Source organism: Scyliorhinus torazame, chromosome 3 (assembly GCF_047496885.1).
Source record: "Scyliorhinus torazame isolate Kashiwa2021f chromosome 3, sScyTor2.1, whole genome shotgun sequence".
In the NCBI taxonomy this organism is placed as follows: Eukaryota; Metazoa; Chordata; class Chondrichthyes; order Carcharhiniformes; family Scyliorhinidae; genus Scyliorhinus; species Scyliorhinus torazame.
Window position 1 is genome coordinate 252,905,562 of NC_092709.1, and position 22,400 is coordinate 252,927,961.

Genomic DNA, 22,400 nt, shown 5'->3' on the forward strand with positions numbered 1-22,400 from the left:
GAGAGACAGCCGGCACATTGAAAACAGCGCGAGAGGAGAGACAGCCGGCACATTGAAAACAGCGCGGGAGGAGAGACAGCCAGGACAGTGAAAACAGCGTGAGAGAAGAGACAGCCGGGAGAGTGCAAACAGCGCAGGAGAAGAGACAGCCGGCACATTGAAAAGAGCGCGGGAGGAGAGACAGCCGGCACATTGAAAACAGCGCGGGAGGAGAGACAGCCGGGACAATGAAAACAGCGCGAGAGGAGAGAGAGCCGGGGGAGTGAAAACAGCGCGAGAGGAGAGACAGCCGAGACATTGAAAACAGCGCGAGAGGAGAGACAGTCGGGAGAGTGAAAACAGCGCGAGAGGAGAGACAGCCGGGACACTGAAAACAGCGTGAGAGCAGAGACTGCCGGGAGAGTGAAAACAGCGCGAGAGGAGAGACAGCTAGGAGAGTGAAAACAGCGCGAGAGGAGAGACAGCCGGGAGACTGAAAACAGCGCGAGAGGAGAGACAGCCGGGAGAGTGAAAACAGCGCGGGAGGAGAGACAGCCGGCACATTGAAAACAGCGCGAGAGGAGAGACAGCTGGGACAGTGAATACAGCGTGAGAGAAGAGGCAGCCGGCACAGTGAAAACAGCACGAGAGGAGACAGCCGGGAGAGTGAAAACAGCGCGGGAGGAGAGACAGACGGGACAGTGAAAACAGCGCGGGAGGAGAGACAGCTGGCACATTGAAAACAGCGCAAGAGGAGAGACAGCCGGCACATTGAAAACAGCCTGAGAGGAGGGACAGCCGAGAGAGTGAAAACAGCGCGAGAGGAGAGACAGCCGGGACAGTGAAAACAGCGCGAGAGGAGAGACAGCCAGGAGAGTGAAAACAGCGCGAGAGGAGAAACAGCCAGGAGAGTGAAAACAGCGCGAGAGGAGAGACAGCCAGGACAGTGACAACAGCGTGAGAGAAGAGACAGCCGGAAGAGTGATAACAGCGCAGGAGGAGAGACAGCCGGCACATTGAAAACAGCGCGGGAGGAGAGACAGCCGGCACATTGAAAACAGCGCGGGAGGAGAGACAGCCGGGACAATGAAAACAGCGCGAGAGGAGAGAGAGCCGGGGGAGTGAAAACAGCGCGAGAGGAGAGACAGCCGAGACATTGAAAACAGCGCGAGAGGAGAGACAGTCGGGAGAGTGAAAACAGCGCGAGAGCAGAGACAGCCGGGAGAGTGAAAACAGCGCGAGAGGAGAGACAGCCGGGAGAGTGAAAACAACGCGAGAGGAGAGACAGCCGGGAGACTGAAAACAGCGCGAGAGGAGAGACAGCAGGGAGAGTGAAAACAGCGCGGGAGGAGAGAAAGCCGGCACATTGAAAACAGCGCGAGAGGAGAGACAGCTGGGACAGTGAATACAGCGTGAGAGGAGAGGCAGCCGGCACAGTGAAAACAGCACGAGAGGAGACAGCCGGGAGAGTGAAAACAGCGCGGGAGGAGAGACAGACGGGACAGTGAAAACAGCGCGGGAGGAGAGACAGCTGGCACATTGAAAACAGCGCAAGAGGAGAGACAGCCGGAACATTGAAAACAGCCTGAGAGGAGGGACAGCCGAGAGAGTGAAAACAGCGCGAGAGGAGAGACAGCCGGGACAGTGAAAACAGCGCGAGAGGAGAGACAGCCAGGAGAGTGAAAACAGCGCGAGAGGAGAAACAGCCAGGAGAGTGAAAACAGCGCGAGAGGAGAGACAGCCAGGACAGTGACAACAGCGTGAGAGAAGAGACAGCCGGAAGAGTGATAACAGCGCAGGAGGAGAGACAGCCGGCACATTGAAAACAGCGCGGGAGGAGAGACAGCCGGCACATTGAAAACAGCGCGGGAGGAGAGACAGCCGGGACAATGAAAACAGCGCGAGAGGAGAGAGAGCCGGGGGAGTGAAAACAGCGCGAGAGGAGAGACAGCCGAGACATTGAAAACAGCGCGAGAGGAGAGACAGTCGGGAGAGTGAAAACAGCGCGAGAGCAGAGACAGCCGGGAGAGTGAAAACAGCGCGAGAGGAGAGACAGCCGGGAGAGTGAAAACAACGCGAGAGGAGAGACAGCCGGGAGACTGAAAACAGCGCGAGAGGAGAGACAGCAGGGAGAGTGAAAACAGCGCGGGAGGAGAGAAAGCCGGCACATTGAAAACAGCGCGAGAGGAGAGACAGCTGGGACAGTGAATACAGCGTGAGAGGAGAGGCAGCCGGCACAGTGAAAACAGCACGAGAGGAGACAGCCGGGAGAGTGAAAACAGCACGAGAGGAGAGACAGCCAGGAGAGTGAAAACAGCGCGGGAGGAGAGACAGCTGGCACATTGAAAACAGCGCAAGAGGAGAGACAGCCGGCACATTGAAAACAGCCTGAGAGGAGGGACAGCCGGGAGAGTGAAAACAGCGCGAGAGGAGAGACAGCCGGGACAGTGAAAACAGCGCGAGAGGAGAGACAGCCAGGAGAGTGAAAACAGCCCGAGAGGAGAAACAGCCAGGAGAGTGAAAACAGCGCGAGAGGAGAGACAGCCAGGACAGTGAAAACAGCGTGAGAGAAGAGACAGCCGGGAGAGTGATAACAGCGCAGGAGGAGAGACAGCCGGCACATTGAAAACAGCGCGGGAGGAGAGACAGCCGGCACATTGAAAACAGCGCGGGAGGAGAGACAGCCGGGACAATGAAAACAGCGCGACAGGAGAGAGAGCCGGGGGAGTGAAAACAGCGCGAGAGGAGAGACAGCCGAGACATTGAAAACAGTGCGAGAGGAGAGACAGCCGGGAGAGTGAAAACAGCGCGAGAGGAGAGACAGCCGGGAGAGTGAAAACAGCGCGAGAGGAGAGACAGCCGGGAGACTGAAAACAGCGCGAGAGGAGAGACAGCCGGGAGAGTGAAAACAGCGCGGGAGGAGAGACAGCCGGCACATTGAAAACAGCGCGTGAGGAGAGACAGCTGGGACAGTGAATACAGCGCGAGAGGAGAGGCAGCCGGCACAGTGAAAACAGCACGAGAGGAGACAGCCGGGAGAGTGAAAACAGCACGAGAGGAGAGACAGCCAGGAGAGTGAAAACAGCGCGGGAGGAGAGACAGCCGGCATATTGAAAACAGCGCAAGAGGAGAGACAGCCGGCACATTGAAAACAGCCTGAGAGGAGAGACAGCCGGGAGAGTGAAAACAGCGCGAGAGGAGAAACAGCCAGGAGAGTGAAAACAGCGCGAGAGGAGAGACAGCCAGGACAGTGAAAACAGCGTGAGAGAAGAGACAGCCGGGAGAGTGAAAACAGCGTGAGAGGAGAGACAGCCGGGACAATGAAAACAGCGCGAGAGGAGAGACAGCCGGGAGAGTGAAAACAGCGCGAGAGGAGAGACAGCCAGGACAGTGAAAACAGCGCGAGAGGAGAGACAGCCGGGAGAGTGAAAACAGCGCGAGAGGAGAGACAGCCGGGAGAGTTAAAACAGCGCAGGAGGAGAGACAGCCAGGAGAGTGAAAACAGCGCGAGAGGAGAGACAGCCGGGAGAGTGAAAACAGCGCGAGAGGAGAGACAGCCGGCAGATAGAAAACAGCGCGAGAGGAGAGAAAGCCGGGAGATTTAAAAAGCGCGGGAGATTTAAAAAGCGCGGGAGGGAAGAGAGCCGTGACATTGAAAATAGCGCGAGAGGAGAGAGAGCCGGGACAGTGAAAACAGCGTGAGAGGAGAGACAGCCAGGACATTGAAAACAGCGCGAGAGGAGAGACAGCCGGGAGATTGAAAACAGCGCGAGAGGAGAGACAGCCGGGAGAGTGAAAACAGCGCGAGAGGAGAGACAGCCGGTTCAGTGAAAACAGCGCGAGAGGAGAGACAGCCGTGAGAGTGAAAACAGCGCGAGAGGAGAGACAGCCGGGACAATGAAAACAGCGCGGGAGGAGAGACAGCCGGGACAATGAAAACAGCGCGAGAGGAGAGACAGCCGGGACAATGAAAACAGCGCGGGAGGAGAGACAGCCGTCACATTGAAAACAGCGCGAGAGGAGAGACAGCCAGGACATTGAAAACAGCGCGGGAGGAGAGACAGCCGGGAGAGTGAAAACAGCGCGGGAGGAGAGACAGCCGGGAGAGTGAAAACAGCGCGAGAGGAGAGACAGCCGGGGGAGTGAAAACAGCGCGAGAGGAGAAACAGCCGGGACAGTGAAAACAGCGCGAGAGGAGAGACAGCCGAGAGAGTGAAAACAGCGCGAGAGGAGAGACAGCCGGGACAATGAAAACAGCGCGAGAGGAGAGAGAGCCGGGAGAGTGAAAACAGCGCGAGAGGAGAGAGAGCCGGGAGAGTGAAAACAGCGCGAGAGGAGAGACAGCCGGGAGAGTGAAAACAGCGCAGGAGGAGAGACAGCCGGCACATTGAAAACAGCGCGGGAGGAGAGACAGCCGGCACATTGAAAACAGCGCGGGAGGAGAGGCATCCGGGACAATGAAAACAGCGCGAGAGGAGAGAGAGCCGGGGGAGTGAAAACAACGTGAGAGGAGAGACAGCCGGGACATTGAAAACAGCGCGAGAGGAGAGACAGCCGGGAGAGTGAAAACAGCGCGAGAGGAGAGACAGCCGGGAGTGTGAAAACAGCGCGAGAGGAGAGACAGCCGGGAGAGTGAAAACAGCGCGAGATGAGAGACAGCCGGGAGAGTGAAAACAGCGCGGGAGGAGAGACAGCCGGCACATTGAAAACAGCGCAAGAGGAGAGACAGCCGGCACATTGAAAACAGCGCGAGAGGAGAGACAGCCGGGAGAGTGAAAACAGCGCGAGAGGAGAGACAGCCGGGAGAGTGAAAACAGCGCGAGAGGAGAGACAGCCAGGACAGTGAAAACAGCGTGAGAGAAGAGACAGCCGGGAGAGTGAAAACAGCGTGAGAGGAGAGACAGCCGGGACAATGAAAACAGCGCGAGAGGAGAGACAGCCGGGAGAGTGAAAACAGCGCGAGAGGAGAGACAGCCAGGACAGTGAAAACAGCGCGAGAGGAGAGACAGCCGGGAGAGTGAAAACAGCGCGAGAGGAGAGACAGCCGGGAGAGTTAAAACAGCGCAGGAGGAGAGACAGCCAGGAGAGTGAAAACAGCGCGAGAGGAGAGACAGCCGGGAGAGTGAAAACAGCGCGAGAGGAGAGACAGCCGGCACATAGAAAACAGCGCGAGAGGAGAGAAAGCCGGGAGATTTAAAAAGCGCGGGAGATTTAAAAAGCGCGGGAGGGAAGAGAGCCGTGACATTGAAAATAGCGCGAGAGGAGAGAGAGCCGGGACAGTGAAAACAGCGTGAGAGGAGAGACAGCCAGGACATTGAAAACAGCGCGAGAGGAGAGACAGCCGGGAGATTGAAAACAGCGCGAGAGGAGAGACAGCCGGGAGAGTGAAAACAGCGCGAGAGGAGAGACAGCCGGTTCAGTGAAAACAGCGCGAGAGGAGAGACAGCCGTGAGAGTGAAAACAGCGCGAGAGGAGAGACAGCCGGGACAATGAAAACAGCGCGGGAGGAGAGACAGCCGGGACAATGAAAACAGCGCGGGAGGAGAGACAGCCGGGACAATGAAAACAGCGCGGGAGGAGAGACAGCCGTCACATTGAAAACAGCGCGAGAGGAGAGACAGCCAGGACATTGAAAACAGCGCGGGAGGAGAGACAGCCGGGAGAGTGAAAACAGCGCGGGAGGAGAGACAGCCGGGAGAGTGAAAACAGCGCGAGAGGAGAGACAGCCGGGGGAGTGAAAACAGCGCGAGAGGAGAAACAGCCGGGACAGTGAAAACAGCGCGAGAGGAGAGACAGCCGAGAGAGTGAAAACAGCGCGAGAGGAGAGACAGCCGGGACAATGAAAACAGCGCGAGAGGAGAGAGAGCCGGGAGAGTGAAAACAGCGCGAGAGGAGAGAGAGCCGGGAGAGTGAAAACAGCGCGAGAGGAGAGACAGCCGGGAGAGTGAAAACAGCGCAGGAGGAGAGACAGCCGGCACATTGAAAACAGCGCGGGAGGAGAGACAGCCGGCACATTGAAAACAGCGCGGGAGGAGAGGCATCCGGGACAATGAAAACAGCGCGAGAGGAGAGAGAGCCGGGGGAGTGAAAACAACGTGAGAGGAGAGACAGCCGGGACATTGAAAACAGCGCGAGAGGAGAGACAGCCGGGAGAGTGAAAACAGCGCGAGAGGAGAGACAGCCGGGAGTGTGAAAACAGCGCGAGAGGAGAGACAGCCGGGAGAGTGAAAACAGCGCGAGATGAGAGACAGCCGGGAGAGTGAAAACAGCGCGGGAGGAGAGACAGCCGGCACATTGAAAACAGCGCAAGAGGAGAGACAGCCGGCACATTGAAAACAGCGCGAGAGGAGAGACAGCCGGGAGAGTGAAAACAGCGCGAGAGGAGAGACAGCCGGGAGAGTGAAAACAGCGCGAGAGGAGAGACAGCCAGGAGAGTGCAAACAGCGCGAGAGGAGAAACAGCCAGGAGAGTGAAAACAGCGTGAGAGGAGAGACAGCCGGCACATTGAAAACAGCGCGAGAGGAGAGAAAGCCGGGAGATTTAAAAAGCGCGGGAGATTTAAAAAGCGCGGGAGGGAAGAGAGCCGTGACATTGAAAATAGCGCGAGAGGAGAGAGAGCCGGGACAGTGAAAACAGCGTGAGAGGAGAGACAGCCAGGACATTGAAAACAGTGCGAGAGGAGAGACAGCCGGTTCAGTGAAAACAGCGCGAGAGGAGAGACAGCCGTGAGAGTGAAAACAGCGCGAGAGGAGAGACAGCCGGGACAATGAAAACTGCGCGGAAGGAGAGACAGCCGGGACAATGAAAACAGTGCGGGAGGAGAGACAGCCGGGAGAATGAAAACAGCGCGGGAGGAGAGACAGCCGGGACAATGAAAACAGCGCGGGAGGAGAGACAGCCGTCACATTGAAAACAGCGCGAGAGGAGAGACAGCCAGGACATTGAAAACAGCGCGGGAGGAGAGACAGCCGGGAGAGTGAAAACAGCGCGGGAGGAGAGACAGCCGGGAGAGTGAAAACAGCGCGAGAGGAGAGACAGCCGGGGGAGTGAAAACAGCGCGAGAGGAGAAACAGCCGGGACAGTGAAAACAGCGCGAGAGGAGAGACAGCCGAGAGAGTGAAAACAGCGCGAGAGGAGAGACAGCCGGGACAATGAAAACAGCGCGAGAGGAGAGAGAGCCGGGAGAGTGAAAACAGCGCGAGAGGAGAGAGAGCCGGGAGAGTGAAAACAGCGCGAGAGGAGAGACAGCCGGGAGAGTGAAAACAGCGCAGGAGGAGAGACAGCCGGCACATTGAAAACAGCGCGGGAGGAGAGACAGCCGGCACATTGAAAACAGCGCGGGAGGAGAGGCATCCGGGACAATGAAAACAGCGCGAGAGGAGAGAGAGCCGGGGGAGTGAAAACAACGTGAGAGGAGAGACAGCCGGGACATTGAGAACAGCGCGAGAGGAGAGACAGCCGGGAGAGTGAAAACAGCGCGAGAGGAGAGACAGCCGGGAGTGTGAAAACAGCGCGAGAGGAGAGACAGCCGGGAGAGTGAAAACAGCGCGAGATGAGAGACAGCCGGGAGAGTGAAAACAGCGCGGGAGGAGAGACAGCCGGCACATTGAAAACAGCGCAAGAGGAGAGACAGCCGGCACATTGAAAACAGCGCGAGAGGAGAGACAGCCGAGAGAGTGAAAACAGCGCGAGAGTAGAGACAGCCGGGAGAGTGAAAACAGCGCGAGAGGAGAGACAGCCAGGAGAGTGAAAACAGCGCGAGAGGAGAAACAGCCAGGAGAGTGAAAACAGCGCGAGAGGAGAGACAGCCGGGACAGTGAAAACAGCGTGAGAGAAGAGACAGCCGGGAGAGTGAAAACAGCGTGAGAGGAGAGACAGCCGGGAGAGTGAAAACAGCGCGAGAGGAGAGACAGCCGGGTCAGTGAAAACAGCGCGGGAGGAGAGACAGCCGGGACAGTGAAAACAGTGTGGGAGGAGAGACAGCTGGGACAGTGAAAACAGCGCGGGAGGAGAGACAGCCGGAACATTGAAAACCGCGCGAGAGGAGAGACAGCCGGGAGAGTGAAAACAGCGCGAGAGGAGAGACAGCCGTGAGAGTGAAAACAGCGCGAGAGGAGAGACAGCTGGTAGAGTGAAAACAGCTCGAGAGGAGAGACAGCCAGGAGAGTGAAAACAGAGCGAGAGTAGAGACAGCCGGCACACTGAAAACAGCGCGAGAGGAGAGACATTCGGGATAGTGAAAACAGCGCGGGAGGAGAGACAACCGGGACAATGAAAACAGCGCGGGAGGAGAGACAGACGGGACAGTGAGAACAGCGCAAGAGGAGAGACAGCCGGGAGGGTGAAACCAGCGCGAGAGGAGAGACAGCCGGGAGAGTGAAAACAGCGTGAGAGGAGAGACAGCCGGGACATTGAAAACAGCGCGAGAGGAGAGACAGCCGGGACATTGAAAACAGCGCGAGAGGAGAGACAGCCGGGACATTGAAAACAGCGCGAGAGGAGAGACAGCCGGGACATTGAAAACAGCGCGAGAGGAGAGACATTCGGGATAGTGAAAACAGCGCGGGAGGAGAGACAGCCGGGAGGGTGAAACCAGCGCGAGAGGAGAGACAGCCGGGAGAGTGAAAACAGCGCGAGAGGAGAGACAGCCGGGAGAGTGAAAACAGCGCGAGAGGAGAGACAGCCGGGAGAGTGAAAACAGCGCGAGAGGAGAGACAGCCAGGAGAGTGAAAACAGCGCGAGAGGAGAAACAGCCAGGAGAGTGAAAACAGCGCGAGAGGAGAGACAGCCGGGACATTGAAAACAGCGCGAGAGGAGAGACAGCCGGGACATTGAAAACAGCGCGAGAGGAGAGACAGCCGGGAGAGTGAAAACAGCGCGAGAGGAGAGACAGCCGGGACATTGAAAACAGCGCGAGAGGAGAGACATTCGGGATAGTGAAAACAGCGCGGGAGGAGAGACAGCCGGGAGGGTGAAACCAGCGCGAGAGGAGAGACAGCCGGGAGAGTGAAATCAGCGCGAGAGGAGAGACAGCCGGGACATTGAAAACAGCGCGAGAGGAGAGACAGCCGGGAGAGTGAAAACAGCGCGGGAGGAGAGACAACCGGGACAATGAAAACAGCGCGGGAGGAGAGACAGACGGGAGAGTGAAAACAGCGCGAGAGAAGAGACAGCCGGGACAGTGAAAACAGCGCGGGAGGAGAGACAGCCGGGACATTGAAAACAGCGCGAGAGGAGAGACAGCCGGGACAGTGAAAACAGCGCGGGAGGAGAGACAGCCGGGACAGTGAAAACAGCGTGGGAGGAGAGACAGCCGGGACAGTGAAAACAGCGCGGGAGGAGAGACAGCCGGGACATTGAAAACAGCGCGAGAGGAGAGACAGCCGGCACGCTGAAAACAGCGCGAGAGGAGAGACAGCCGGGAGAGTGAAAACAGCGTGAGAGGAGAGACAGCCGGGAGAGTGAAAACAGCGCGAGAGGAGAGACAGCCGGGAGAGTGAAAACAGCGTGAGAGGAGAGACAGCCGGGAGAGTGAAAACAGCGCGAGAGGTGAGACAGCCGGGAGAGTGAAAACAGCGTGAGAGGAGAGACAGCCGGGAGAGTGAAAACAGCGCGAGAGGAGAGACAGCCGGGAGAGTGAAAACAGCGCAAAAGGAGAGACAGCCGGGAGAGTGAAAACAGCGCAGGAGGAGAGACAGCCAAGAGAGTGAAAACAGCGCGTGAGGGGAGACAGCCGGGACATTGAAAACAGCGCGAGAGGAGAGACAGCCGGCACATTAGACACAGCGCGGGAGGAGAGACAGGCGGGACAGAGAAAACAGCGCGAAATGAGAGACAGCCGGCACATTGAAAACAGCGCGAGAGGAGAGACAACCGGCAGATTGAAAACAGCGCGAGAGGAGAGACAGCCGGGAGAGTGAAAACAGCGCGAGAGGAGAGACAGCCGGGAGAGTGAAAACAGCGCAGGAGGAGAGACAGCCAGGAGAGTGAAAACAGCGCGGGAGGAGAGACAGCCGGGACATTGAAAACAGCGCGAGAGGAGAGACAGCCGGCACATTGAAAACAGCGCGGGAGGAGAGACAACCGGGACATTGAAAACAGCGCGAGAGGAGAGACATTCGGGATAGTGAAAACAGCGCGGGAGAGACAGCCGGGAGGGTGAAACCAGCGCGAGAGGAGAGACAGCCGGGAGAGTGAAAACAGCGCGAGAGGAGAGACAGCCGGGACATTGAAAACAGCGCGAGAGGAGAGACAGCCGGGAGAGTGAAAACAGCGCGGGAGGAGAGACAACCGGGACAATGAAAACAGCGCGGGAGGAGAGACAGACAGGAGAGTGAAAACAGCGCGAGAGAAGAGACAGCCGGGACAGTGAAAACAGCGCGGGAGGAGAGACAGCCGGGACATTGAAAACAGCGCGAGAGGAGAGACAGCCGGGACAGTGAAAACAGCGCGGGAGGAGAGACAGCCGGGACAATGAAAACAGCGCGGGAGGAGAGACAGACGGGAGAGTGAAAACAGCGCGAGAGAAGAGACAGCCGGGACATTGAAAACAGCGCGAGAGGAGAGACAGCCGGGACATTGAAAACAGCGCGAGAGGAGAGACAGCCGGGACAGTGAAAACAGCGCGGGAGGAGAGACAGCCGGGACAGTGAAAACAGCGTGGGAGGAGAGACAGCCGGGACAGTGAAAACAGCGCGGGAGGAGAGACAGCCGGGACATTGAAAACAGCGCGAGAGGAGAGACAGCCGGCACGCTGAAAACAGCGCGAGAGGAGAGACAGCCGGGAGAGTGACAACAGCGTGAGAGGAGAGACAGCCGGGAGAGTGAAAACAGCGCGAGAGGAGAGACAGCCGGGAGAGTGAAAACAGCGTGAGAGGAGAGACAGCCGGGAGAGTGAAAACAGCGCGAGAGGTGAGACAGCCGGGAGAGTGAAAACAGCGTGAGAGGAGAGACAGCCGGGAGAGTGAAAACAGCGCGAGAGGAGAGACAGCCGGGAGAGTGAAAACAGCGCAAAAGGAGAGACAGCCGGGAGAGTGAAAACAGCGCAGGAGGAGAGACAGCCAGGAGAGTGAAAACAGCGCGGGAGGAGAGACAGCCGGGACATTGAAAACAGCGCGAGAGGAGAGACAGCCGGCACATTGAAAACAGCGCGGGAGGAGAGACAGCCGGGACAGAGAAAACAGCGCGAGAGGAGAGACAGCCGGCACATTGAAAACAGCGCGAGAGGAGAGAAAGCCGGGAGATTTAAAAAGCGCGGGAGATTTAAAAAGCGCGGGAGGGAAGAGAGCCGTGACATTGAAAATAGCGCGAGAGGAGAGAGAGCCGGGACAGTGAAAACAGCGTGAGAGGAGAGACAGCCAGGAGAGTGAAAACAGCGCGAGATGAGAGACAGCCGGGAGAGTGAAAACAGCGCGGGAGGAGAGACAGCCGGCACATTGAAAACAGCGCAAGAGGAGAGACAGCCGGCACATTGAAAACAGCGCGAGAGGAGAGACAGCCGGGAGAGTGAAAACAGCGCGAGAGGAGAGACAGCCGGGAGAGTGAAAACAGCGCGAGAGGAGAGACAGCCAGGAGAGTGAAAACAGCGCGAGAGGAGAAACAGCCAGGAGAGTGAAAACAGCGCGAGAGGAGAGACAGCCGGGACATTGAAAACAGCGCGAGAGGAGAGACAGCCGGGACATTGAAAACAGCGCGAGAGGAGAGACAGCCGGGAGAGTGAAAACAGCGCGAGAGGAGAGACAGCCGGGACATTGAAAACAGCGCGAGAGGAGAGACATTCGGGATAGTGAAAACAGCGCGGGAGGAGAGACAGCCGGGAGGGTGAAACCAGCGCGAGAGGAGAGACAGCCGGGAGAGTGAAATCAGCGCGAGAGGAGAGACAGCCGGGACATTGAAAACAGCGCGAGAGGAGAGACAGCCGGGAGAGTGAAAACAGCGCGGGAGGAGAGACAGACGGGAGAGTGAAAACAGCGCGAGAGAAGAGACAGCCGGGACAGTGAAAACAGCGCGGGAGGAGAGACAGCCGGGACATTGAAAACAGCGCGAGAGGAGAGACAGCCGGGACAGTGAAAACAGCGCGGGAGGAGAGACAGCCGGGACAGTGAAAACAGCGTGGGAGGAGAGACAGCCGGGACAGTGAAAACAGCGCGGGAGGAGAGACAGCCGGGACATTGAAAACAGCGCGAGAGGAGAGACAGCCGGCACGCTGAAAACAGCGCGAGAGGAGAGACAGCCGGGAGAGTGAAAACAGCGTGAGAGGAGAGACAGCCGGGAGAGTGAAAACAGCGCGAGAGGAGAGACAGCCGGGAGAGTGAAAACAGCGTGAGAGGAGAGACAGCCGGGAGAGTGAAAACAGCGTGAGAGGAGAGACAGCCGGGAGAGTGAAAACAGCGCGAGAGGAGAGACAGCCGGGAGAGTGAAAACAGCGCAAAAGGAGAGACAGCCGGGAGAGTGAAAACAGCGCAGGAGGAGAGACAGCCAAGAGAGTGAAAACAGCGCGGGAGGGGAGACAGCCGGGACATTGAAAACAGCGCGAGAGGAGAGACAGCCGGCACATTAGACACAGCGCGGGAGGAGAGACAGGCGGGACAGAGAAAACAGCGCGAAATGAGAGACAGCCGGCACATTGAAAACAGCGCGAGAGGAGAGACAACCGGCAGATTGAAAACAGCGCGAGAGGAGAGACAGCCGGGAGAGTGAAAACAGCGCGAGAGGAGAGACAGCCGGGAGAGTGAAAACAGCGCAGGAGGAGAGACAGCCAGGAGAGTGAAAACAGCGCGGGAGGAGAGACAGCCGGGACATTGAAAACAGCGCGAGAGGAGAGACAGCCGGCACATTGAAAACAGCGCGGGAGGAGAGACAACCGGGACAATGAAAACAGCGCGGGAGGAGAGACAGACGGGAGAGTGAAAACAGCGCGAGAGAAGAGACAGCCGGGACAGTGAAAACAGCGCGGGAGGAGAGACAGCCGGGACATTGAAAACAGCGCGAGAGGAGAGACAGCCGGGACAGTGAAAACAGCGCGGGAGGAGAGACAGCCGGGACAGTGAAAACAGCGTGGGAGGAGAGACAGCCGGGACAGTGAAAACAGCGCGGGAGGAGAGACAGCCGGGACATTGAAAACAGCGCGAGAGGAGAGACAGCCGGCACGCTGAAAACAGCGCGAGAGGAGAGACAGCCGGGAGAGTGAAAACAGCGTGAGAGGAGAGACAGCCGGGAGAGTGAAAACAGCGCGAGAGGAGAGACAGCCGGGAGAGTGAAAACAGCGTGAGAGGAGAGACAGCCGGGAGAGTGAAAACAGCGCGAGAGGTGAGACAGCCGGGAGAGTGAAAACAGCGTGAGAGGAGAGACAGCCGGGAGAGTGAAAACAGCGCGAGAGGAGAGACAGCCGGGAGAGTGAAAACAGCGCAAAAGGAGAGACAGCCGGGAGAGTGAAAACAGTGCAGGAGGAGAGACAGCCAAGAGAGTGAAAACAGCGCGGGAGGGGAGACAGCCGGGACATTGAAAACAGCGCGAGAGGAGAGACAGCCGGCACATTGAAAACAGCGCGGGAGGAGAGACAGCCGGGACAGAGAAAACAGCGCGAAATGAGAGACAGCCGGCACATTGAAAACAGCGCGAGAGGAGAGACAACCGGCAGATTGAAAACAGCGCGAGAGGAGAGACAGCCGGGAGAGTGAAAACAGCGCAGGAGGAGAGACAGCCAGGAGAGTGAAAACAGCGCGGGAGGAGAGGCAGCCGGGACATTGAAAACAGCGCGAGAGGAGAGACAGCCGGCACATTGAAAACAGCGCGGGAGGAGAGACAGCCGGGACAGAGAAAACAGCGCGAGAGGAGAGACAGCCGGCACATTGAAAACAGCGCGAGAGGAGAGAAAGCCGGGAGATTTAAAAAGCGCGGGAGATTTAAAAAGCGCGGGAGATTTAAAAAGCGCGGGAGGGAAGAGAGCCGTGACATTGAAAATAGCGCGAGAGGAGAGAGAGCCGGGACAGTGAAAACAGCGTGAGAGGAGAGACAGCCAGGAGAGTGAAAACAGCGCGAGATGAGAGACAGCCGGGAGAGTGAAAACAGCGCGGGAGGAGAGACAGCCGGCACATTGAAAACAGCGCAAGAGGAGAGACAGCCGGCACATTGAAAACAGCGCGAGAGGAGAGACAGCCGGGAGAGTGAAAACAGCGCGAGAGGAGAGACAGCCGGGAGAGTGAAAACAGCGCGAGAGGAGAAACAGCCAGGAGAGTGAAAACAGCGCGAGAGGAGAGACAGCCGGGACAGTGAAAACAGCGTGAGAGAAGAGACAGCCGGGAGAGTGAAAACAGCGTGAGAGGAGAGACAGCCGGGAGAGTGAAAACAGCGCGAGAGAAGAGACAGCCGGGTCAGTGAAAACAGCGCGGGAGGAGAGACAGCCGGGACAGTGAAAACAGCGTGGGAGGAGAGACAGCTGGGACAGTGAAAACAGCGCGGGAGGAGAGACAGCCGGAACATTGAAAACCGCGCGAGAGGAGAGACAGCCGGGAGAGTGAAAACAGCGCGAGAGGAGAGACAGCCGTGAGAGTGAAAACAGCGCGAGAGGAGAGACAGCCGGGAGAGTGAAAACAGCGCGAGAGGAGAGACAGCCGGGACATTGAAAACAGCGCGAGAGGAGAGACAGCCGGGAGAGTGAAAACAGCGCGAGAGGAGAGACAGCCGGGACATTGAAAACAGCGCGAGAGGAGAGACATTCGGGATAGTGAAAACAGCGCGGGAGGAGAGACAACCGGGACAATGAAAACAGCGCGGGAGGAGAGACAGACGGGAGAGTGAAAACAGCGCGAGAGGAGAGACAGCCGGGACAGTGAGAACAGCGCAAGAGGAGAGACAGCCGGGAGGGTGAAACCAGCGCGAGAGGAGAGACAGCCGGGAGAGTGAAAACAGCGCGAGAGGAGAGACAGCCGGGACATTGAAAACAGCGCGAGAGGAGAGACAGCCGGGAGAGTGAAAACAGCGCGGGAGGAGAGACAACCGGGACAATGAAAACAGCGCGGGAGGAGAGACAGACGGGAGAGTGAAAACAGCGCGAGAGAAGAGACAGCCGGGACAGTGAAAACAGCGCGGGAGGAGAGACAGCCGGGACAGTGAAAACAGCGCGGGAGGAGAGACAGCCGGGACAGTGAAAACAGCGCGAGAGGAGAGACAGCCGGCACGCTGAAAACAGCGCGAGAGGAGAGACAGCCGGGAGAGTGAAAACAGCGTGAGAGGAGAGACAGCCGGGAGAGTGAAAACAGCGCGAGAGGAGAGACAGCCGGGAGAGTGAAAACAGCGCAGGAGGAGAGACAGCCAAGAGAGTGAAAACAGCGCGGGAGGGGAGACAGCCGGGACATTGAAAACAGCGCGAGAGGAGAGACAGCCGGCACATTGAAAACAGCGCGGGAGGAGAGACAGCCGGGACAGAGAAAACAGCGCGAAAGGAGAGACAGCCGGCACATTGAAAACAGCGCGAGAGGAGAGACAACCGGCAGATTGAAAACAGCGCGAGAGGAGAGAAAGCCGGGAGATTTAAAAAGCGCGGGAGATATAAAAAGCGCGGGAGGAAAGGGAGCCGGGACATTGAAAACAGCGCGAGAGGAGAGAGAGCCGGGAGATTTAAAAAGCACGGCAGATTTAAAAAGCGCGGGAGCTGCGATTCAGAGCGGAGATTTTAAAAGATCGCGGCCTAGTTTCGGGAGCCGTTCGGAGGAGGAGGAGCAGTCTCTTTCAGGGAGAGAACCTGAGAACATCTAAGACCCTCAGAAGATAAGAAGGTAAGTAAGTGATTTTTACTCATTTTTACTTTAATACCTTTTTCAAATTGTGTGTGTCGGGGGGAAACTGAAGTGTCATCACAGAAAAGCTGTGAGCTGAGTGGCTGGTTGGGAATCTACACTAAATTAAAAAAATTAAGCATTGGTAACTAATTAAACACAATTACTTAATTATAATTTAGAGGGGTATCTAAGCCAGAGATTGGAAAGTACTATATTTAGCTTTCGCATTTATATTAGAAATCTAGTGCTAGGAAACAGATAGTTAACAATAACTTTGAAAAAAAAATTTTTAAATATAAGAAAAAAAAACTTTTAATTTTAATTAATTGACGCAATGTCAGTTAGAGGGGTGCAGTTCTCTGACTGACTGTGAGATGTGGCAGGTCCGGGAGGCTTCCAGCGCCCCGGATGGTTTCATCTGCAGAAAGTGCACCCAACTGGAGCTCCTCACAGACCGCATGGTTCGGTTGGAGCAGCAATTGCAGGTGTGACCTATATAAGAAGGACGGGTTGCATCTCAACTGGAGAGGCATAAATATCCTGGCCGCGAGGTTTGCTGGTGTCACACGGGAGGGTTTAAACTAGTATGGCAGGGGGGTGGGCACGGGAGCAATCGGTCAGAAGGTGAGAGCATTGAGGGAGAACTAGGGAATAGGGACAGTGGGGCTCTGAGGAAGAGCAGACAGGGAGATGTTGCTGAAAACAACGGGACTGGTGGCCTGAAGTGCATGTGTTTTAATGCAAGATGTATAATAGGTAAGGCAGATGCACTTAGAGCTTGGATTAGTACTTGGAACTATAATGTTGTTGCCATTACAGAGACCTGGTTGGGGGAAGGATAGGATTGGCAGCGAAACTTTCCAAGATTTAGATATTTCAGGCGGGATAGAGTGAGATGTAAAACGGGTAGAGGAGTTGCGCTACTGGTTAGGGAGAATATCACAGCTGTACTGCGGGAGGATAGCTCGGAGGGCAGCGAGGCTATATGAGTAGAGATCAGGAATAAAGGATGCGGTCACAATGTTGGGGGTTTACTACAGGCCTCCCAACAGCCAGTGGGAGATAGAGGAGCAGATAGGTAGACCGATTTTGGAAAGGAATAAAAGCAGCAGGGTTGTTGTGATGGGAGACTTTAACTTCCCCAATATTGACTGGGACTCACTTAGTGTTAGCGGCTTGGACGGGCAGAATTTGGAAGGAGCATCCAAGAGGGCTTCTTAAAACAATATGTCGATAGTCCAACTAGGGAAGTGGCGGTACTGGACCTGGTATTGGGGAATGAGCCCATCCAGGTGGTAGATGTTTCAGTAGGGGAGCATTTCAGGAACAGTGACCACAATTCAGTAAGTTTTAAAGTGCTGGTGGACAAGGATAAGAGTGGTCCAAGGATGAATGTGCTAAATTGGGGGAAGGCTAATTATAACAATATTAGGCGGAACTGAAGAACATAGATTGGGGGCGGATGTTTGAGGGCAAATCAACATCTGACATGTGGGAGGCTTTCAAGTGTCAGTTGAAAGGAATTCAGGACCGGCATGTTCCTGTCAGGAAGAAGGATAAATACGGCAATTTTCGGGAACCTTGGATAACGAGAGATATTGTAGGCCTCGTCAAAAAGAAAAAGGAGGCATTTGTCAGGGCTAAAAGGCTGGGAACAGACGAAGCCTGTGTGGAATATAAGGAAAGTAGGAAGGAACTTAAGCAAGGAGTCAGGAGGGCTAGAAGGGGTCACGAAATGTCATTGGCAAATAGGGTTAAGGAAAATCCCAAGGCTTTTTACACGTACATAAAAAGCAAGAGGGAAGCCAGGGAAAGGGTTGGCCCACTGAAGGATAGGCAAGGGAATCTATGTGTGGAGCCAGAGGAAATAGGCGAGGTACTAAATGAATACTTTGCATCAGTATTCACCAAAGAGAAGAAATTGGTAGATGTTGAGTCTGGAGAAGGGTGTGTAGATAGCCTGGGTCACATTGAGATCCAAAAAGACGAGGTGTTGGGTGTCTTAAAATATATTAAGGCAGATAAGCCCCCAGGGCCTGATGGGATCTACCCCAGAATACTGAAGGAGGCTGGAGAGGAAATTGCTGAGGCCATGACAGAAATCTTTGGATCCTCACTGTCTTCAGGTGATGTCCCGGAGGACTGGAGAATAGCCAATGTTGTTCCTCTGTTTAAGAAGGGTAGCAAGGATAATCCAGGGAACTACAGGCCGGTGAGCCTTACTTCAGTGGTAGGGAAATTACTGGAGAGAATTCTTCGAGACAGGATCTACTCCCATTTGGAAGCAAATGGACGTATTAGTGAGAGGCAGCATGGTTTTGTGAAGGGGAGGTCGTGTCTGACTAACTTGATAGAGTTTTTCGAGGAGGTTACTAAGATGATTGATGCAGGTAGGGCAGTGGATGTTGTCTATATGGACTTCAGTAAGGCCTTTGACAAGGTCCCTCATGGTAGACTAGTACAAAAGGTGAATTCACACGGGATCAGGGGTGAGCTGGCAAGGTGGATACTGAACTGGCTAGGTCAGAGAAGGCAGAGAGTAGCAATGGAAGGATGCTTTTCTAATTGGAGGGCTGTGACCAGTGGTGTTCCACAGGGATCAGTGCTGGGACCTTTGCTGTTTGTAGTATATATAAATAATTTGGAGGAAAATGTAACTGGTCTGATTAGTAAGTTTGCAGACGACACAAAGGTTGGTGGAATTGCGGATAGCGATGAGGACTGTCAGAGGATACAGCAGGATTTAGATTGTTTGGAGACTTGGGCAGAGAGATGGCAGCTGGAGTTTAATCCGGACAAATGAGAGGTAATGCATTTTGGAAGGTCTAATGCAGGTAGGGAATATACAGTGAATGGTAGAACCCTCAAGAATATTGAAAGTCAAAGAGATCTAGGAGTACAGGTCCACAGGTCACTGAAAGGGGCAACACAGGTGGAGAAGGTAGTCAAGAAGGCATACGGGATGCTTGCCTTCATTGGCCGGGGCATTGAGTATAAGAATTGGCAAGTCATGTTGCAGCTGTATGGAATCTTAGTTAGGCCACACTTGGAGTATAGTGTTCAATTCTGGTCGCCACACTACCAGAAGGATGTGGAGGCTTTAGAGAGGGTGCGGAAGAGATTTACCAGAATGTTGCCTGGTATGGAGGGCATTAACTATGAGGAGCGATTGAATAAACTCGGTTTGTTCTCACTGGAACGAAGGAGGTTGAGGGGCGACCTGATAGAGGTCTACAAAATTATGAGGGGCATAGACAGAGTGGATAGTCAGAGGCTTTTCCCCGGGGTAGAGGGGTCAATTACTAGGGGGCATAGGTTTAAGGTGAGAGGGGCAAGGTTTAGAGTAGATGTACGAGGCAAGTTTTTTACGCAGAGGGTAGTGGGTGCCTGGAACTCGCTACCGGAGGAGGTGGTGGAAGCAGGGACGATAGTGACATTTAAGGGGCATCTTGACAAATACATGAATAGGATGGGAATAGAGGGATACGGACCCAGGAAGTGTAGAAGATTGTAGTTTAGTCGGGCAGCATGGACGGCACGGGCTTGGAGGGCCGAAGGGCCTGTTCCTGTGCTGTACATTTCTTTGTTCTTTGTTGTTCCATGTTCTGCCGAGGAACTGCTTCCAGGGTCGCCGAGTCTGACTCAATCCTCCACCCACCTCCTCGGCATGACGCTTATATAATTCAAAGCCCTTTAAATCGAGGTGGCTTTGCCGAGTTGGGAGATTTCCTGTCTTGAGTTATCCACCTCAGTAGTGAACGCCTGATCCACTGTCCCCATTTTGCAGAAATGATAAGGGTGGCTCAGCCCCACTATGGCAAGCAGTACGTGCACACAGATTCTGAGTTAGAAATGGGCCTGCACCTGAAGCAGCTTATTAATGAGCAATTTGTACTTACAAAAGGTGCCTGTCACAGAGCCAATACAAGCTGCAAGCACAAGGTGCAATTTTTAATCAATATTTATTTGAATGTGGAGTGCTGATCCTGGCTTCAGTGGCCCTGAAGACCTTTCCTTCAGTGCACCGGTTTCCTCCCACAGTCCAAAGATATGCAAGTTAGTGAATTGACCATGTTAAAATTGCCCCTTAGTGTCCCAAGATGTGTAAAATGGACGGGGTTAAGGGGATAGAGCAGGGGAGTGGGCCTAGGTAGCGTGCTCTTTCAGAGGGTCGGTGCAAACTCGGTGGGACAAATGGCCTACTTCTACACAGTAGGGAGCCTATGATTCTATGATATATCATCCTATGCAACAGAGTGCACTGTTTTCACAAGGCTTAGGTGCAAGTGAAAGAAAGGACAAAGCAATCAATACAGAAGGGTCAATTTCCATCTTTAATTTCTGAATATAAAAGAATTGCTTCGATGAAGCATTGGGAAAATAACTGAGCAGAAAGAATCAAATGAGTGCATCAAAATCTCACTAACCTCACTTCAATTCTAACTTATAGAAATAGAGTTGGCTGGGCTGCAGTACAGGTGTGTGATCCTCCCTTTCTGATTTTTCCCTGCTCTACTCAGATGATTCTGTTTGGCCAACAGTAATGATGAACAATTACACCTGAGGATTATTTTGGCTGAATCTAGAAAGTGGAACAGAGAAACAGTTGCTGGCAGGAATGTGTTATACTCCACCGCAGGATCATTTTGAATCTTCCTGATATAGACTGGAGTTAAGGGTTTACTCGTGCAAGAGTGTTTATTGAAGCACTCCAAGAAACAGTTGGTGAGGAAAGCCACAAGGAGCAAGGCAAGATTGGAATTGCTTCCAACTAATATTTAGAGGGGGGAATATTTTCTGCCTGCTGCTCGTAAAACTATTACGATTTAAGGTAGATATGGGGAAAGAACAGATTAAAATTGTTGCGAAATTGGATTTCAGATCAAACCTTGAGAGGGTGAAAAGCTGCACAAAAGGACAAAATAGAAAGAACTGTTAAAATGTAATAAAATAGAAGCTAAATATTGCAGATGCTGGAAATCTGAAATAAAAATAGAAAGGTTTTGGAAAAACTCAGCAGATCTGGCAGCATCTGTGGAGAGAGAAACAGAGTTAATATTGGCTGGATTCTCTGGTCCGGTCCCCCAGCCGCCTGTTTCTCGGCAGCGCGCCATTCATTGGTGATGGGATTCTAGCTTCCCACCGCTTATCAATAGAATTTCCCATTGAAACCACCTCTCACCGCCACGAAACCTGTGGTGCGCTGCGAGCGGGAAAAGAGAATCCAGATGGCCAGAGAATTCTGGCCAATGTTTTGAGTCGAACATGACTCTTCTTTGGAATCCTTCACAACTTTTTGGGAGAAAAGTTATTTTTTCCTCAAAATTACTCTTGCATGGAGAATGCACTCAGTGGTGACTGACAGTTAACTGCCAAGCATTGTTTGAAATTTAAACTAGACAGCTTGACTGATTGCCTGGGGAATGAACCAACAAATGGCTGTCACTTATTTTGTTTAGTTTAAACAGGCGCAATGCGTGTATATGTTCTTTTTGTCTGAAAAGAACGAAGTTTCCAGTACACACAAATGAGCTAGACTGCGAGCCTGGCTGACAATCTTAAATTGGTTCTCAGCATAATTCTTAGCACACTGAGGATTATTTAGCAAATGTTGTCTGATTGTGGAACCACATTTAATGTTGGATACTGTGTTTTGATTTTGCAATCATGGGCTGGTTGGGTATATTTTTAAAATTCATTTCCAGGATGTGGACAAAACTGGTTAGGCCAGCATATATTGCTCATCCCTCATTGCCCTTCAGAAGGTGGTGGTGAGTTGCCTTTTTGAACTGATCTTATGGTCTGCACCTTGCCCATTGCAAACGTCAGAAGGGACATGCTCCTTGATATGATCCATCAGTCTTTGAGATATACAGTCTATGTACAGTCTATAGATGAGTGGGCAAGGATTTGGACTCTTTGTCGGTTCTGCTTCTGGCAGATTGGCCCTTGTTGCCAAAAGTTGCTCAGTATGCCTTCTCCATATTACATCGAACAGGTTTGTACGGTGCAGGAGACCAGTTCTGTTTGTGCTGGGATGGTGGCAGGAATCCACTTTTCATTTGTGTTATAATTTCTTGCAAGAACTTCTTGACCCAGGAAAAAAACACGTTTCTCCCAGTTTTTCTATTTTCTCTTGGGTGGTTCTAGCAAATCGAATGCTGTGCATAGTTGACGTTTAACCATTAGCAACGCCAGAGAAACTTGGGTTGTTGAGTGCGCAGTATTCCTGTACATAAGCAGGAATTGACTCAAACATTTGGACAATGAACCTTGTTCTCGAGTTACCTTTAACAAATGTTTCATCGTCTGTACAAAACATGTTACCAGCCTATTTGTGGCAGGGTGATGAGGACCAGATGTGTTAAATTCCATTCTCCAAGTAGTTTATGAACTCTTGAGATATGCAGCCAGATTTTCCGTTCGTTAAGTGTTGACGCCGGGACAGGATTCATGGAGTTCTACGACAGCAAAGCTGGCACCGCACGTGAACCAATTCAGCGACCATTGAGGGGCTAGCACCAGCACCACATGAACACAATCGATTCCAATGAGAAACGGTGCAGGATTCGCCAGATTCGTGATTGACACTCGGGAGGCTGACAAGCTGCAGCTGCATATACCCACTTCACTCCCCACACA